General features: G+C 36.1%; 1 long non-coding RNA gene and 1 pseudogene across 2 annotated transcripts; one reads left to right on the forward strand and one right to left on the reverse strand.

The window, feature by feature from the left end:
- Positions 1 to 3,147: 3,147 nt before the first annotated feature.
- Positions 3,148 to 3,804, forward strand: LOC146915771 (secreted RxLR effector protein 161 pseudogene; annotated as a pseudogene).
- Positions 3,805 to 10,324: 6,520 nt separating this feature from the next.
- LOC146915772 (uncharacterized) lies at positions 10,325 to 13,370 on the reverse strand. 2 transcript variants are annotated; one of them, XR_015014755.1, is made up of 4 exons: positions 13,024 to 13,370; positions 12,085 to 12,249; positions 10,973 to 11,028; positions 10,325 to 10,698 (listed from the first exon to the last, which is right to left on the reverse strand). It is a non-coding gene; the product is annotated as an uncharacterized LOC146915772 (long non-coding RNA). The 2 variants fall into 2 exon arrangements; XR_015014756.1 differs by having other exon boundaries at positions 12,085 to 12,252; positions 13,024 to 13,360.
- Between the last annotated feature and the right edge of the window lie 2,008 nt (positions 13,371 to 15,378).

Below are 15,378 nucleotides of genomic sequence, written 5' to 3' on the forward strand. Positions count from 1 at the left end.
TGAGGACTTTGACAAAATTAAAAATAAAATTGGACTAAAAATTGGTAAATTTGACTAAACGTAAAGTGAAACGATTAAAAATAACAAAACGGACTAAAACGAACCAATTACTTAAATGAGGTACTTTAAAGTAACCTCTCTCTGTCGAAAATTTCGTGTGAAATGACCAAAATGCCCCTGGGGACCAAAACGACTCAAAACGACTCAGATGCAACTTTAAAATGGTTTTTTAACAGGTAATCAAAGCAAGAGTTTATACAAGCAAAGTAAAAGACTCAAAAAATTTTTATAAACTAAACAGAGTTTTTAACACATGAAAAGACTAAAATGCCCCTAGGGGCTAAACTGACTCAAAATGACTTCAAATGCAATTTTTGAAATGGATTTTGACATATAATTGAAATAAAGACTTATTCAAACCAATTGAAAAGACTCAAACAATTTTTAAAGGACTAAAATGAGTTTGGATACAGAAAATGACTAAAATACCCTTTTTCATGAATTTTGCCAGTAACATTGAAATAAGATGCAGAGGAAGGTGCAATTGATCAGAGACATATCAAATGGCTTGAATTACAAGAAAAGAAGAATTGAGCTAGTATTTTTAGGTCCAAAATTAGGGTATAACACCTACTGCTTCAAGCTGAAAGGTGTGTTCATGCATTCCCAACAGAATTTGTCCAGGAATGGGTGGAACCACAGAAACACCAAGGCTGGTCTGATTGCTCATACATCCCTTAGAGCATCATCTAAAGAAGACTGGTATTTTGATAGTGGCTATTCAAGACATATGACTGCTGTTGAAATGTATTTGGAGGATGTGAGACCCTATGTAACCAGTTATGTCACATTTGGTGATGGAGCTAAAGGAAAGATTGTGGGAACTGGAAACCTGATAAAACATGGGTTACTAAGACTTGATGATGTGCTACTAGTCAGAGGACTAAATGCAAACTTGATTAGCATTAGCCAGCTGTGTGATCTAGGTCTGAGAGTAAACTTCACCAAACCAGAATGGCAGATCTCAGATGAGAAGGGAGAAGTTCTTATGAGAGGTACAAGATCCAAAGACAATTGCTATTTGTGGGTATCTCAGGAAGAATCATTCATCTCAACATGTCTCTTGAGCAAAGAGGAAGAGATCAAACTGTGGCATCAAAGGTTGGGACATTTGCATCTGAAAGGGATGAGGAGGGCCATGTCATCTGAAGTCATCAGAGGCTTACCAGATCTGAAGATTGTTGAAGGCAGCATATGTGGTGAATGTCAGATTGGAAAACAAACGAGGATGTCTCATCCAAGGTTGGAACATCAAACAACCTCTCGAGTTCTTGAACTTTTGCACATGGATTTGATGGGACCTATGCAAGTTGAAAGCATTGGTGGAAAGAGGTATGTTCTTGTAATTGTTGATGATTTTTCTAGGTCACTTTGGTTAACTTTATTAGAGAAAAATCAGACATCTTTGATGTATTTAAAGAATTGTGTACACAATTGCAAAGATAAAAGGGTTGTGGTATTGTTAGAATCAGGAGTGATCATGGAACTGAATTTGAGAACTCTAGGTTTAGTGAATACTGTACTGAAGAGGGAATCAAACATGAATTTTCATCACCTATAACTCCTCAGCAAAATGGTGTGGTGGAAAGGAAGAATAGGACTCTCCAAGAATCTGCTAGAGTCATGCTTCATGCTATACACTTACCATATCGTTTCTGGGCTGAAGCCATGAACACAACTTACCACATTCACAACAGGGTGACTCTGAGAACTGGTACGACTACAACACTCTATAAGCTTTGGAAAGGAAGAAAACCTACTGTTAAATATTTCCATGTGTTTGGTAGCAAGTGCTATATTTTGTCTGATAGAGATTACAGAAGGAAGATGGATCCTAAGAGTGATGAAGGAATCTTTCTGGGCTATTCTACTAACAGCAGAGCCTACAGGGTCTACAACACCAAAACTGAATCTGTGATGGAATCTATCAATGTAGTAATTGATGATATGCCTAAAGAGAAGGTTCCGGATGTTGATGATGATGTTCCAACACCTACTCAGGAAACTAATGCACCTACCCAGGTGATTGAATCTGAACCAGAGAAAGATGAACATGAAGATAATGAGCCGGATCAGATGTCCACTAAGAAGGTCCTTCAACAAGAGTACAGAAGAATCATCAACTAGACCTTGTTATTGGAAATCCTGATGAAGGGGTCACTACCAGAAGATCAGTTGGGGTCATTGCCAACTCTTGCTTTGTGTCCAAGATTGAGCCTAAAAATGTTAAAGAAGCTCTGACAGATGAGTTCTGGATTGAAGCAATGCAAGAGGAACTGAATCAGTTCAAAAGAAGTGAAGTGTGGGACTTAGTTCCAAGACCTTAAGATGTGAATGTGATAGGCACCAAGTGGATCTTCAAGAACAAGTCTGATGAACATGGGATTGTGACCATAAATAAGGCAAGACTAGTAGCTCAAGGCTACACACAGATAAAAGGTCTGGATTTTGATGAGACATTTTCTCCTGTTGCTAGACTGGAGTCTATAAGATTACTGATAGGTGTATCTTGTATTCTCAAATTTAAGCTGTTTCAGATGGATGTTAAGATTGCCTTTCTGAATGGGTACTTGAATGAGGAAGTCTATGTTGAGCAACCTAAAGGATTTATTGATCCTAGTTTTCCCAATCATGTTACAGATTGAAGAAAGCTTTGTATGGATTGAAGCAGACACCTAGAGCTTGGTATGAGAGACTCACTCAATTTCTTGTAGGTCAAGGCTACAAGAAAGAAGGTATAGACAAGACCTTGTTTGTAAAAGATGACAATGGTAGACTGATGATTGCTCAGATATATGTTGATGACATTGTTTTTGGTGGAATGTCGAACAAGATGGTTCAACATTTCGTACAACAAATACAATCTGAGTTTGAAATGAGCTTAGTTTGTGAATTGACCTATTTTCTTGGACTTCAAGTTAAACAAATGGAGGATTCAATCTTCATTTCTTAGAGTAAGTATGCCAGGAACATTGTAAGAAATTTGGCTTGGATAATGGTGGTCACAAAAGAACTTCAGCTGCCACTCATTTGAAGCTGACAAAGGATGAATGAGGTATATCTTTTGATCAAAGCATGTACAGAAGCATGATTGGGAGTTTACTATACCTTACTACTAGCAGGCCAGACATCACCTTTTCTGTAGGGGTGTGTGCAAGGTATCAAGCTGACCCAAAGATGAGTCATCTTACTCAGGTGAAGAGAATACTAAAGTACATCAATAGCACCAGTGACTATGGGATTTTGTACTCATCCTGTGGTAATACTAAACTGATAGGATACTGTGATGCTGACTGGGCTGGAAGTGCTGATGACAGGAATAGTACCTCTGGACGATGTTTCTTTCTAGGAAATAATCTGATTTCCTGGATTAGTAAGAAACAGAATTGTGTGTCTTTATCTACTGCTAAAGCTGAATACATAGCTGCTGGGAGTAGCTGTTCTCAACTTGTTTGGATGAAGCAGATGCTGAAGGAGTATAATGTGGAACAAGATGTTCTGACCTTATACTGGGACAACCTAAGTGCTATCAACATTTCAAAAAATCCCATTCAACATAGCAGAACAAAGCACATTGACATTCAACATCATTTCATCAGAGATCTTGTTGAGGAAAAGGTTGTGACACTTGAGCATGTAGACACAGAGGAGCAACTGGCAGATATTTTTACTAAGGCTTTAGATGCTAAACAATTTGAACATCTAAGAGGCAAGTTGGGAATTTGCCTACATGAGGAAGCCTAATCATCTGCAGTGTGAGGCGTGCTGACAAACTTCTACTTTTGCAAGTCTTTGTTATGTGGGGTATACAAACAATGATGTACTCCTGATGCTATGAACACTTTTGTTTGGCATATTTTGTTGCTGAAAAGGGGGAGAAAAATTTAAATTGATATATATACTCCCTATCTGTTCTGTATATGTGCTCTTGCATGTATCTATAATATGCCTCTTTCTGTATGCCTGAATGTTATATTCATCTTTTATGTGTTGCATTTATTTTGCAACCATTTCAGGTTATGTGTAGATGTTGGTCCTCATGTTGCAACATCTTGAGGTCTTCATATTAATTTTGGTTTGTACATGTTCCTTGCTGACATTCTCTGATATGTTGGGACATGTCTAAGAAGACCAGTGTAGATGTTAGAACTTATGCTAGAACATCTCTGTGATGTTTCTGAGATTCTGGTTTTCTCAGATGTTGTACATGTTCCCTGCAAATGCTCTATCCAAGGTTGGAACATGTCTGTGAGACTCTGTACAGATGTTGGCACTTCAGCTGCAACATCTTGTTGTAATTCTGAGAATTTATTTTTCTTAGAATTCTTAGTGTACAGTTTCCTACTACTGTCTTATATTATGGAACCTGTCTGGATGACTTTCTAAAGCCTCAGTATGTGTGTGACCTTTGATAGGTCTGCTAGCATGTATCTGCTGATGGCTGCTAGTTTGTGAATATTCCTTGAATGTCTATGTCCAGATCCTGAATCTTTTATGTGTATGCATTAAGAGTTTATCTGTTCAGATTTCATGAATGCATGTATTTAGGGGGAGTAATGGAATATTCCTGTAAGTAGTCACTTTATATTCAGGGGGAGTGATACTTCTATGTGTGCTTGTGATTAATCCAAGCTGGGTGAAGGATGTTGAGTCAGAAGTTTAAACATCTGCGTCTATCACATGTAAGTTTGGGAATTTGTTGGTGATAGTTATCTGAAGGCATCCAAGTCTGTCACATGTAAGTGTAGGAATTCATTTTTCTGTGCTTCTATGGTTGGTTGGTGACAGTACTCTGTAGGTATGAGAAATTTATTTTTTCCCTTCCCTCTATGTGTGGCAGGTTCTCCTGTCTGATGTGCTAAAGGATGTTGGAACATCCTATGTCTGTAGAATTGGAACTTGGTTTACCTCTGCTCTTGAGAGAGCTTGCATCTCTCTACTTCTGTGTAGGAAGTTATCTTCCTTGACTGTAGCATTGGAATTTATTTTTTCCACTACTCTTGAGAGAAGTTGGTTCTCTCTTCATCTTCTGTACAAGAACTTATGTTCCCTAGTTGTAGCTCAGGAATTTATTTTTCCTTAGCTCTTGAGACTATGCTACTAATCTGATCCGCTGCTGCATGTCTCTGATCCAGTGTAATACCTCTACCAGCTTAAGCAGAGATTGAAGATACGTGAGGTATTCTATGTATGCACACTTTTGCTTTCTCTAAAGTGATACTGTCTGCTACTTCTTCTTCTTGAATATGTGTTCGTGATGACTTGAGGAAGTGTATCTATGGTGAATCTTTGGATTCTGTGTGCTAGCTGTTTCTTCATTGGTGTGTGCTCATGCTATTGGAGGAATTGTATTTTTGTATCCTTCTGTTTCACAAGTATTGGCCTTGATTTGTTTTAGCCAAAAATTTGCCAAAGTGGGAAATTGTTGGGTATTTGTGTTGGTTGCATTGTTGCTAAAACAAATATCCTTGTTCTGTAAGTTGGAACCAATGTTCCAGCATGTGGTTAGGCAACTCTGTAAGATGTTGGATACAATGTTCCAACATCCTGGCATGGTTCAGTGTGCCTGGGTTTCTGCCTTATCTGTACACGCGTATTTTATCGTTTAAGGAAACCATATTTCCTTTACTTACTGACCAAGTAACGTGCATATCTTATAAGAATCAGCTGTGGAAAATTACTAAAATAGATATTTTATTTTAGGAAATATTTGTTACGATTTGGAATGTTTCTAAATAGGTTTCGACATATTAGGACTTTCCAGAATTGTTTATGATTCTCTTTTGCAGGTTTGCTGAACCGATCTGCAAGTTTACTGAAGCCCAATGAATTGTTTAGCCCAAGATGCTTCAGTATAAAAAGAAGACTTCAAGAATCTTTAGGGTTTGAGTCGTCATTCTTAGGGTTTGAGTCATTCTTAGGGTTCAAGTCGTCATTCTAAAAGTTAGATTTTTAGGGTTTGAGTCTTCATGTATTCTGTTCTTGTGTCGTTTGTGATGTAAGTCTAGAATCTTTACTGTGTGCCTTTCTTGTGTCGTGTTAGATACTAGTTTAGGACTGAGTTTCTGAGTATTGATACTCTTGTGCATCAAATCGAAGTTGTTAAACAAGGTTTGGTTGTTTGTGTTGGAAGGTAACTTCTATCTTGTTGTGTTTGAGGTCTGATAGGTCACTAGGGCAGTGACTGACCATTAGGATATTGAGATGGGATATCAGATCTAGGAGTTCCTAGGTTGAAGTCTATACGGGTAGGTCCTAGGTCATATAGTGTAAACGCGGAGTTTGCTGAGAGCTATTGAATAAGGACTGCACTAGTGGATTTCCTTCCTGGCGTGGTAGCCCCCAGATGTAAGCGTGTTGTGCTGAACTGGGTCAACAAACTTCCTGTGTTCTTTATTTTCTGTCCTTTATTTTTCTTGTTTTATTTCTGTTTATCGCGTGATGTTGAAACATTAATCAGAACATTGCAAATGTTAAAACATCTGACAGAATGTGTTAAAACAAGTATGCTAGAATTTCAGATTTCCTATAAAGGAGTCCAAGATTAGTTGTTCCTTTCAAATACCTGAAGATTCTCTTGACAGCAGTCAAATCAGATTCTCTAGGATCTGATTGGAATCTTGCACACAAGCATACACTGAATAAAATATCTGGCCTAGATGCAGTAAGGTCTATCAAAGAACCAATCATACCTCTGTACAGCTTCTGATCTACTTTAGATCCTTCATCTTCTTTGCTTAAGGTGCATGTAGGATGCATTGGAGTGTTCATCACTTTACAATCTTCAAGCTTGAACTTCTTCAGAAGCTCCTTTGTATACTTTGTTTGATGAACATAAACTCCATCTTTGCATTGATTAATTTGAATGCCCAGGAAGAACTTCAACTCTCCCATCATGCTCATTTCAAATTCATCCTGCATTAATTTAGAAAATTCCTTGCAAAGAGATGCATTAGTAGAACCAAATATTATATCATCAACATATATTTACACAACAAGAATATCTTTCCCAAGGGTCCTTCTGAAGAGTGTTGTGTCAACCTGACCTCTTTTAAAATCATTTTTGATTAAGAAATTACTTAGTCTATCATACCAAGCTCTGGGAGCTTGTTTCAAGCCATATAGTGATTTCTTCAGTTTAAAGACAAGATCAGGCTATTTAAGATCCTCAAAACCAGGAGGTTGTTTGAAATACACTTCTTCTTCTATGACACCATTAAGAAATGCACTCTTGACATCCATTTGATATAATATTATGCCATGATTAACTATATAAGAAAGAAGTAACCTAATTGCTTTCAATCTTGCAACTGGAACCCACACATCATTTCTTTGAAACTGATTTAACTCTTCTTGTTGACTTCTTGACATCCATTCAATCTTGTTTCAGTGTAATCAATGCCTTCTTGTTGACTATAACCTTATGCAACAAGTCTTGCTTTGTTTCTTGTTACTTCTCCTTGCTCATTCAACTTGTTTCTGAATACCCACTTTGTTCCAATAATGTTCTTATGCTGAGGTTTGGGTACCAGATCCCACACATCATTTCTTTGAAACTGATTTAACTCTTCTTGCATAGCTAAGATCCATCCATCATCTGAAAGTGCTTCATCAACTGTTGTAGGTTCAATCATTGATATCAGTCCAATCATTGAATCTTCTTGTCTGAAATATGATCTTGTTCTTCTAGGACTATCTTTGTTTCCAATGATTACCTCCTCGGGATGTGAAGAATTATGCTTGAATGTGTTTCTGGGAGGATCTTCTTGATGTGAGCCATCTTGTGCTTCATCAGAAGCAGCTTCATCTTGAGCTTCTGATGTGGGTTCAGGTTCTGGACTATCTTCAGATTCATCTATCTGATCAGGTTCTGGAGTATCTTTAGGAACCTGTATCTCTGCAAAACTTTCATCTTGCTTTGAAGTTTTATCTTCAAGCTCTTTGTCATCAAATTTAATGTGCATAGATTCTTCAACACAGAGTATTTCTGAAGTATACACTCTGTATGCCTTTGACCTTTCAGAGTAACCTAAGAAGATTCCTCTTTGGGCTTTGCCATCAAATTTCTCTAGGTAGAGCTTGTTATTCAGAATGTAACATGTACATCCAAATTGATGAAAGTAAGAGATATCGGGTTTTCTTCCTTTAAAGAGTTCATATGCTGTTTTCTCCAAGAAAGGTCTGATATAGAACCTATTCTGGACATAACATGTTGTATTCACTGCTTCTGCCCAAAAATACTTTGCTAAATTATTTTCATGGATCATGGTTCTGGCCATTTCTTGTAAAGTTATATTCTTTCTTTCTACAACCCCATTTTGATGTGGAATTCTAGGAGAAGAGAATTCATGGACAATTCCATGTTTTTCACAAAAAGCTTCAAATGGCTCATTTTCAAACTCTCCACCATGATCATTTCTGATTTTCAAAATCTTTGATTCTTTTTCAGATTGAATTTGTGTGCAGAAGTTGCTGAATACATCTGTTGGAACAAAATGTGTTTAACAATGAACCTTAAAGAGTTTTGATGATAACAAGGTACTAAAAATTGACAATTGGATTAGCTAATATTTGTTCAAGTGTACAGGACCATAGTTAAAAATTTACATCACTTAACGGTTCTGAAGGACAAACGAGAGCTAAGGAATCAAGGAAAGGAAGCTTTAAAACATCTGAAAAGAAGTGCTCCTGACGACCAAAAGTGCTCCTGAAGAATGATGACGCCATCAGAAGCTAAAAGTCATCAGAAGTTGAAAGTCATCAGAAGCTGAAGTTCATCAGAAGCAAGTAGTTCAGAAGCAACTTCATCAGAAACTGATAATCACCACAACCTGAACATTCAAGAATTAACACTTCAAAAGCTGTCTATTAGATTCGAAAGAAATGCAGAAGACTAGTGGAACGTTGCAACGGTCATTTTGGTGAAGATTTGAAGGCATTGGAAGCTTATCTTCAAAGAGCGTTGACATTGTACTTTGTACGAACTGTACAACCACCTTCTCCAGTACTCTGTTTTGTGTCCACGCTACAAGACAAGAAAACAACTCCAGAATAACAGCTATGCCTGCAAAGATGTTCCTTCACAATGGGAATGGATTTCAAATTGGTTCTTCATAGGACAACAACCAAATCAGGCAAAAGATCATTGGTGATTGATCAAACTTCAACAACGACTCTCTTGATGTGCTGGCAATTTCACAACGTATCTTTCACACCTCCATATAAAGGAGCGAATACTTTGAGATTTGGTAATGCTGAACGAAAGACTCTCAACATTTTTACAAGTGCCAAACCTCTGCTGAAATTGTTCTACATTCACTTAGAATTTCTGTTTCTCAAGGTCCTAATCTAGAAATTCTTAAGTCTTTGAGTCTTATCTGATTTGTATTGTGACCACCTCTGATTGTATATCAAGTGTTCAACTTCAAACATTTTTCTCTGTAATCTTGTTTGTGTAGAAGTCTCTTGCAGTTGTGCTTGAGCATAGAAGTCTCTTGATTGTGTTCTTGAGCATAGGAAGACTCTTGCAAAGTGTGCTTAAGCAAAGGAAGTCTCTTGTTGTGTGCTTGAGCAATTGTAATCAGATATTACATTCTAGTGAACTCCTGCTGTATTCAATAGTTCCTCACTTAGCCTTTGACAAGTTGTAACTTACTAAGCTTAGAGATTAATCTCCATTCAGCATGTCCAAACCTTCTTTGCCACACCCATTTCTTATCATTCATTGACAGAAGGCAAATGACCTTCTGGTCAACCAGTTCAGAGAAGTTGATTTTATTGACATTTTCCACTCTCTTTCCCTTTAACACAATGGATTTGTCTTCCTTGTTGATTACAGTACAGTTGGCTTTTTCAAATAACACATCATAACCATTGTCACAAAATTGACTAATGCTCAAAACACTAGTACAGAAAACACTTTTTAAATCGGGTGAATATGACTTTTTAAATCGGGTGAACATCCGATTTATAGGTGGCCGATTTAAAAAGTGGATTTGATTTTAAGTCAGCCCCCTGTACCCGATTTAAAATCGTTTAATTTAAATCGGTTGAACCAATCTAAAATCTTTTAATTTAAATCGGATGAAACCACTTAAAAAGGGTGGACTAAGGGCATAAAAAATTCTAGATTTTAAGTCTGTTCTTTGATCCGATTTAATAAACATAATTTAAATCTGTTCAACCCATTTAAAATCTCTCTCCATTTTTTTTTTACCACAATTATGGTGCAGAATTTAATATAATAACCAAAAATTTCATACACTTAGCAGCTAATATGAAATATCATATGATAAAATTTCATTACAGACCTGTATCAAACAAATCCAAAGTTACAATATCATAAAATTAAACAAAAGCTAAACATTGTTTCAAATTAATTTACTAACACTTATGTGTGCCTACCACTACATGTCAAATTACAAATTAATTCTAGACCAGAATCTCTCATCATGTAAAACAAACAAAAAATAAGAAAAATATTGTTCAAATAACAAAATAAGCTAGTTCACATAACATGGACAAGCTTACTAGAAGAAATCAATTCCCTAGCTTTAGAACCTACAATTTGCTAAGTCCTGACCTTCAATTTTTCCTCCTTGCTAATAGCCTCACTATTGCCCAAAAAATTACTTGAACCTGTACAAAAAGAGAACATGTTTTAGATTCTACTGCTATTTTCATTTTATAAATCAGCATTGTATGAAAGAATGGGGCATGACTACTAAATATGTTGTCATTAAACATCACCTTTTTCATATGATACAGATTAAATGAATGAGCATGCTCATTGTTATGAAGAGAAAGCAATCTAACATGAAAATAAGTAACCAAGAAAACATAGTTTAGATATAGATGCTACTGCAACTTGAATGAATTAACAGCTAAAATTAAGATTGAGTATTTTGAAAACCTTAATATATGATTCTTATCCTCTTCCTTTTGCAAATATTCCATATAGAAGAACACCTACAACAAAGACACGCAAATATAATTGTGACAAATCATCATAAGAAACCAAAATCATACATCAAAATCTAAAAGTTCTACAACCAATGACCTTATAGAAATAAAAGACTACAAACATATACAACAAGTTGCAAGAAATATGAAGTAACATCATTGAAAAATAATTGAAACCTTTTCCCACCAGGTGTGTTGGCTATATGGATCAATAAACTCCATAATTTCTATTAGTTAAAAAAAAAAAAAGTGGTGATTTTGGAAATGAAAAAACTCAACAGTTCAATCAAGACATTTCACAACTCACTTCATTAGGATGTCATAGTAATGGTTCAAGGAGGAAAGCCTCCCGTCTACATATTTTATGCCAAATTGCTTTCTTCAATCAAGGCAATAGCTAATACTACAACTCATGTAGGAGCATAAGGCTCATAACACAAGGGACCATGCAACTATATATTAAAGACTACAAAAGCATAATCCTAAAATTCACAGAATAAGAAGTGAAATATTGACTACTACAAGCATTTAAGACAACACAATTTACTATACTCAGCAGAGCTATACACAAGCTGGAAAAAACTGCCCAGAATAGTAGCCAAAAGAAACCACCACTAAACAGTATCAAAGCTAAAACAATCTTCAACAGACCCAAGCAACAGGCACACCACATCGAAAATTTAAAATATCTATCAACAATTGAAACAAAATCAGCAACCTAAATAAATCTCCTTTGATGAAAGCTTGACATTCTAAGAACATAACAAAGACAACTAGCACACGTATAAAGAAACAAAATCAGCAACCTAAATAAATCTCCTTTGATGAAAGCATGACATTCTAAGAACATAACAAAGACAACTAGCACACGTATAAATATGCTAAGGATCTAGAGGTTAGCTTGCTCATACTTGCACCAACATCACTATTATTCATCCATTCACTCAAAAAATTAAAATTAAACTAACACAATAAGATAGAAAAATATTATAATTGTTATATGAATAAAGAGGAGTGAAAAAAGAAAAGAAAATCAAAATATAGGAAAATTTGAATGAATACCCCTTAGGCAGCTTCCGTCAAATCCACATGAAATTCCCTAGACACTTCTAAGGGTGGCTTTGTTAGGCCAGCCATCCAAAATGTCAACGTACATCCACCAATAAGAGAAATTCTCTCAGCGTGCCATCGGCTGATGTTGTCGTATTACTAACTGTTGGTTCTCTTCTGCTGTCGGCAACCATTGAATTTATACGTGTTTAAAATAGCACATGTCAAACCCGATATAACCAAATAGTAAGCAAGAGAATAAAGTATAGTACTACTAACTAACAAGATAAAAGACTAAGGACAAATTACAAGAAAAGACTAAGACAAATTACAAAGGCGTGTCCTTTTTATTTTCCAGTGGCTGTGAGTAAAAACAATAGCCTCTGATACAGCCAAGTAGATAAAAATACCACTTGTGCGACTCTTTTGGTTCCCCAAGCAAATCCTCCAACAAAAATCTCAGTATAAGTTGTGTCACTAACATGTTTTGGAACAACGTTTTCATGTTGTTTTAAAATGTATGAGAATGATTTTTCCAGTTTTTACCAAACTATAAAAAGCTCCAAATTAACATATCATAAACAGAACTACAAAACTATTCAATCTTAAAAACTGGAAGCTAGAGCAGCCGATAAAATTGTACAAAATCAAGATAAAACAAGATCAAAATCGACATTATTTTTTAACAATTTCAGCTTGTTCCTTAATTTGATGACTGACATGAACAAAAAAATACAACATTATTTGATGACTAACATAACCCAATAAACATTATTTTCAACATTTTTTTACCCAATTTCAGCATTAACAATTATTTTAAACAAAAATAGGAACACCCAATTAAGAAAAGGTGCAAAATTGATAGGTGAAAAAAAATCGAAAAGCACACAGGCATATAAAATCGAAAAAAATATGCATAAAAAGATGTAAAAGGGAGGAGAAAGTGTGAACCTCAGTCTTTCAACAGTGAAAGAGAAGAGTTTCGATGGCCAGTTTAGCAAAGAACGAACGGTGAGCGTGAAGGATTCGGGATTCGCAGAGATTGAAGGGTTTCATTGAGGGTTTCACGAGGGTGAGGGTTGATGATGAATGTTTCATGGTGAGAAAGGGTTTCACCAGGGTTCCACAGAGAAGGTTGACAATGATTTGGGTATCATGAGCTGGGTTGATGGCGATGAAAAAGGGTTGATGGTGAGAATTTGGGGGAAAGGGTTTCACGAGGGGGTGGAGATTGGTGAGAGCGTATTTTGGATCTCAGGATTTGCTGAGGTTTCTAACTTTGATATATGTTTGTTTTATTTTAATTTCAAAATAAAATAGATTTTAAATGGGGTTAAACAATTTAATATCTATTGAAGTTAAAATTCTTCCCTCTTAGTATGTTTTTAAGTCAGGTGGATAGCTACCCACTTAAAATCCTTGAGCTAATAAGTGTTTTTTGTACTAGTGAAAGGTTATGTTCAAGACCATCTACCAACCATACATTATTAATTAAGATCGAGGAATTACCAATAGTTCCTGTACCAATGATCTTTCCAGACTGGTTGCCTCCATATTTCACACTTCCTCCTTCTTTCATTGTTAGGTTGAGGAACATTGACTTCTCTCCTATCATGTGTCTTGAGCAACCGCTGTCTAGGTACTATGATTTCTGCTTTGGCTTTGCTTTTAGACATATCTGCATTTTTCACAATTTTAGATTTAGGTACCCATTGTATTATGGGTCCTGGAAGGTTAGTACTTGAAGTTCTACTCTTCAGTTTTTGTTCTTTAGGATGTGATTTAGGTTGCTTCTGATTAACCATCACCTTAGGTTTAACACCTTTTGGTTTTGGTATTTCAGAAGCAGAAACTGTTTTGTTCTTCTGAACACCAGACTTCAGGGTCTTAGATTCTGGTTTCAACAGACTCTGAGGAACAAAATCTGATCTCTTTAGAATCCTGATCTTTGAGGTCTTGGATTCAGAGTTAGTCACAACCTTAGATTTTAGGTTCTTTGGCTTTGATGCAATCTTAGCCTTAGAGCCAAAAGCTTCAGATTCTGACTGAACCACAGTTTAACCTTTTACACCTTCAGGTACAAAAACTGTTTTCAATCCTTCCTTGATGCATTCACAACAGGATTTAAGATTGGTTTCCTTAGTTTTCACTTCTGAAAAACCAGTTCCTCTGCCATTGTTCTTGTAAATGCTATAAATCATAGAAGCAACTCTGCTTCTGTCAATGCCAGACATGATAAAATTTTCAAGAGCTATCTCATGGTTGCTTAAAGGTTTTCCATTACACCTCTCTTGTAGCTTCTGACATAAGAATCTGAGTTTGTCTTCATAAGTTTTACAAATGAAGTCAAAGCCCCTAAGTCATTCTTTAGTAGCCTTCAGATCCAATAGAGTTGATTCTTGTTGTTTCATTAAATCAACATATTTTTCTTTTAAATCCTTCAACTCATTGGTTCTTACTTTAAAATGTGTAAGGAGTTCTTTAAGAGAATCAATCAATTCTTCTTTGGGAATTTTAGAATATACCTTGTTTTCTTCTTCTGAGTCTGAATCTGATCCAGCTTCTGAAGTTGTTGTTGCTACCAACCCAACAACTATCTTTGCATCTTCATCAGCTTCCTCTTTACCAGATCCAGATTTACTTCCCAAATCATCCTAGGTGGCCATTAAACTCTGTTTAATCTGCTTCTTGAATTTGCTTGGTTTGAAGGTTGACTTCTACTTGTCCTTTGACTCCTCTCTTTGAAGATCAGGGCAATCAGCAATGAAGTGTCCAGGCTTCTTACAGTTGAAGCATCCCTTCTGATCTTCTTTCTTTGAGCTTCCGGAGTTACTCCTTCTGGTCAGAAACTTTCTATTCTTCTTAGCCAGATACTGCAGTCTCTTGGAGAGTATAGCCATCTCAGCAGCATCTTCTTCAGAATCTGAACCAGATGGTTCTTCTTCTTCAGATTCAACAAATTTGAGAGCTTTTGATGACTTTCCTTTGGATGGAAGAGCTATTGATTTACTCTTCTTAGTAGACTCATGTTCATTAAGACTTAACTCATGAACTTTGAGAGAACTAACAAGATCTTTAACACTTAAAGTGTTTACATCTTTAGCTTCCTCAATGGCAGTCACCTTTGGTCTCCATCTAGCAGGCAAACTTCTGAGTATCTTGCTCACATGATTATAAGCAACTTAACTCTTCTTCAGTATTGGAAGTCCAGATACCAGAGTTTGAAACCTTGAGTACATCTCCTCAATAGTTTCATCATCCTTCATCTTGAACAACTCATACTGATGTACAAGCATAAGAGCCTTT

This window comes from Medicago sativa, chromosome 6, assembly GCF_051527215.1.
Source record: "Medicago sativa cultivar Bolivia chromosome 6, Bolivia_mono, whole genome shotgun sequence".
Taxonomy (NCBI): Eukaryota; Viridiplantae; Streptophyta; class Magnoliopsida; order Fabales; family Fabaceae; genus Medicago; species Medicago sativa.